Source organism: Vanellus vanellus (genome assembly GCF_965231255.1).
Source record: "Vanellus vanellus genome assembly, chromosome: 17".
Classification (NCBI taxonomy): domain Eukaryota; kingdom Metazoa; phylum Chordata; class Aves; order Charadriiformes; family Charadriidae; genus Vanellus; species Vanellus vanellus.
This window is the reverse complement of record NC_138922.1, coordinates 4,236,607-4,240,490: the sequence shown is the minus strand read 5'-3', so window position 1 is coordinate 4,240,490 and position 3,884 is coordinate 4,236,607.

Sequence of the window (3,884 nt, the reverse complement as noted above, 5' to 3'; positions counted from 1 at the left end):
TTTCTTGGCGGCCCCGGTTTCTTGACGACATGGGCCCCGTTGTTCTGTCGCTCTCGTTGGTGGGGCACAGCACATGTGCTCCTGCCACATCTGCTGCACATGGGACATTAAACAAACGGCAAGAGCCAAGAGTGAGCGCGCGAGCCCTGCCGCAGCCCCACGCTCGAGGTGGCAGCGGGTACGGAGGAGGCCGTGCTCTGCCAAGGAGACGCGCAGGCTCCCGTTCTGGAGGCAGGTCCGTCCTCCAGAAGGACCCACAACTGGTTCCCAACCCACTGGTCAAAATCTGCCTCTGCTGCTCCAGGAAGAGCTCAGACTAAGAGGTCTCGGCCCTCCTCCTGACCTTCCTTTGCTCGGATGCTGTTTCTGATCCCGTTCGCCGTTCCGAGGGAAAAAACTCCTGACGTCCAACTGTTGAAGATACAATTGCAGTAAAACCTATCTTGGGGCTATTTTTCTTAAAAAGCCCATCCAACTTTTACAAGCTACAGCTGACATATATTAAGGGCTTAAACCAAACTTGCTGTGACATTTTGTTGATGTTATCCTGGCTGGTGCTGGTGAACGTAAGGAACAAGAACTATTCCATCTGAAGGGTTTTCCTCTTACCTCAGGGGTGTAGGAGCACAAGCAGCTTCTTCTTCTTCTTCTTCTTCTTCTTCTTCTTCTTCTTCTTCTTCTTCTTCTTCTTCTTCTGGTTTGAGTTGTAGGAAACACTGAGACGAGAGGCGGGTAAATCTGGGTCCAGGAGAAGCAGCCTGTGTCACCGGCGGAATGATTGCTGCCCGCAGCTGTGATTCACGCGTTGCCTACGAGTGTCCCCTGTAATTCTCTCCACAATGACCAGTCTGGCCCAGCTGGCAGAGCTCTACCAGCACACCGAGGGAAACTCGGAAGCCATTCCTCCCGCCACTGCGTCTCGTCTCTGCTTGGTTCGCATCCCCCTTCGCGCCGCAGGGAGCCCCTCGCTGCCATCCATTTGATCTCACAGCAGAGGAACGCGATGGAATCGTTCGCTGTTTGACTCCGTAGCTGAAGCGCAAAAGATCTCCTTGCGTCATCCCAAAATCTGCTTTTGCAAATACCTGGTCCCAGGAAGGATGGGGACCAGCGGCGCTGGTACTGGTGGGGGTTTGGGTGGCCCAAGCGCTATTCTTAGCTCTTGTTTTAACCCACTGAGCAGCTTTTGGAGAAGTCATACACCTCTCGGGGTCTTATTTCCCCTCCTCAATCTGCCTGGTTTAATTAGTTCGCAAACTCTCGTTTGTAGTTTGGGATTCTTTTACAAGATGCTCACGGCACAGCCAGTGTGATGGGAACAGTTCGCTTTTGCACGGCGCTTTTCGTGAATTGATGTAAAGCCGATCTATGAAGAAGTCAGCATCGTGCTGTTGCTTCCGACACTCAGGGAAATCAAGGCTCTTGGTGGGGACAAGATTTGCCTTTTGTTGGGTAGCAAAAGTTAAAAATAAAAGGTAGAGGTTCCAGCAAAAGCTGGCTCTGCCCGTAAAGCAGCAGTGCTCTAAAAGCAGGCCAATTCAGCGCAAAATTTTCTGCATCTTTTAGTAATAACATGGTAGAAAAGCTGCACACGTGCATCGAAGCTGCCAAGTGACATTCTTGCTGGATGAATGTAGTCTTAAGGCGCTTCTACGGAGTGTGCAAAATCCCCACCGGCTCCTTGAAAAACGCTGGCACGACCCGGCCCTGGAAAGGGGGTCCAGGTGATGGTGTCGTGGGAAGGGTCTCCTCGGCCAAATGCTGTAAATTCGGCTTTCACGGGCTGTTGTGTTGTGTTTGGTCTCTCTGTGTTAGTCCTGACACGTGGGCTGTGGCACATCTCACCGGGTGTTTGTTCAGGCAGGGACTTCGGAAAACATGGTGCTACAGAAGGTGCGGCTCATCGACGCACGTCAAAAGAATAGGTAAATCCAAATACTTTGGGGGAGAGGAGGAGGAAATGGCCGAGATGTCCCCAACACGGTGATGTCCCAGCGCCGGACCCCCAGCTGGCAATGCAGCCGTGGGGGGAACGGGGAGTGGGAAACCCCAGCCTGGCCGGGGACTGGCAGGAGTTACGGGGACTTTCTCACTTCTCTGTCCCTCCTGCAGCCTCCAGAGGAGGGACGCAGCCATCGCACCGGCGTGTGCAGCTGTAAACTCTCCGGGGAAGTGCCCGCCGGGTGGGAAGGTTGGGTTTGCCGTCGTCCTAATCTATCTGAGACGCTAAAGGAGCCGAGGGAAATGTGGATTGACAGGTATAATCCAGAATTGCATTATCTTGTCTCATGGTTCTCTTTTGTGTCTGTACAGCAGATAGACCTCTGAACCCTTGTCTTTAGTCGAGCAATTTAACTTACTATTTCGTCATTAAATCTTGTTGAGGGATAAAGCTGAGTCTGATTAACATTCTTGAGTGGAAGCCCTGGGGGGTGGACAGCACACAGGGTGCCTCAGCCAGAGGCGGCAGGAGCCGGAGTGCTCCCCAGGCTCACCCAGGGTGGGGAGAGACGTCCCCATCAGGAAACGTTAGCCAGAGTGTCTGCGAGCCCAGCCGCGGTCTCTCATTGAAATCCTCTCAAATCGCCTTTTCTTTGTGTTTTTACAGCACTAGATGATGCTGGAGACCCCAATTCTGATGCACAATCAGAGCAGCTTTGCGGGAGGCACTTTGTTGAGGTGGGATTTACACTTGAGTGAGGTCTTGTTTAATAGACTGTATTGGAACTTGATAATGTTGGTTTGGTGTGGTGGGCTGGGGGGACAAGAGCCCAGAGGAGGCCCTGAAGATGCTGGAGAAGGGCTGGAGCCCCTCTGCTGGGAGGAGAGGCTGGGAGAGTTGGGGGGGTTCAGCCTGGAGAAGAGAAGGCTCCAGGGAGATCTTAGAGCCCCTTCCAGTGCCGAAAGGGGCTACAGGAGAGCTGGGGAGGGACTTTTTCCAAGGGCATGGAGTGATGGGATGAGGGGGAACGGTTTTAAACTGGAAGAGGGGAGATTTAGATGAGATATTAGGAAGGAATTATTTCCTGTGAGGGCGGTGAGCCCCTGGCACAGGTTGCCCCGAGAAGCTGTGGCTGCCCCATCCCTGGAGGTGTTCAAGGCCAGGTTGGACGGGGCTTGGAGCAACCTGGGCTGGGGGGAGGTGTCCCTGCCCAGGGCAGGGGGGTGGGACTGGATGGTCTTCAAGGTCCCTTCCAACCTAAACCATTCTATGACTCTATGATAAAAGCATCGCCACCACCGCCTCACCTTTAGGCACCACCTTCCCTCCCAAAATACTTTTGCCACCACTTCCAGAGCCAGAAGAGGTGCAGGCAAGAACATCCCAAAGGGCGCCAGCTGAGGATGGGGCTAGTTTAGCCCCTCGTGTGGCTACCAGATTGGGGTAGAAGAGCTGAAAAAAAGGGGGGGGGGGGGGGGGAGTGCTGCTCCCTAGCAATTTTTGTACCTAGCTGGCAGACTTCGCCTCCCCATCGCAGCATCCCCCGTCGCCCTCCCTCGCCCCGGGCTTGCCCGCGGGCCCGTACGGGGCCCCGGGGCGAGGGAGGACGACGGGTGATGCTGCCCCGACGGCGCGCCTACCCCCTCACGCCCCGCCCACTCCTCCCAACCTCCCTTCTGATTGGTTCCCCGCCCGGCTCATTATGCGGCGGTGCTCGGCCGCCATAGGCTGACGCCGCTGCCCGTCCCGCCCCGCCTCCGCCGCCGCCGCCTTTGCCTGCGCTGCCGCCGGCGGTGGAGAGAGCGGCGGCGGCACCACCGGGGACCGCGCTGAGCCTGCGGGGCGAGTAAAAGGAGGGGGCTATTTGCCCTATGAGGCGCCGGGCAGAGGCGAAGGGAGCCCGGCGAGCTCCAGCCATGTATCCCGGCCCGCCCGAGGGCAC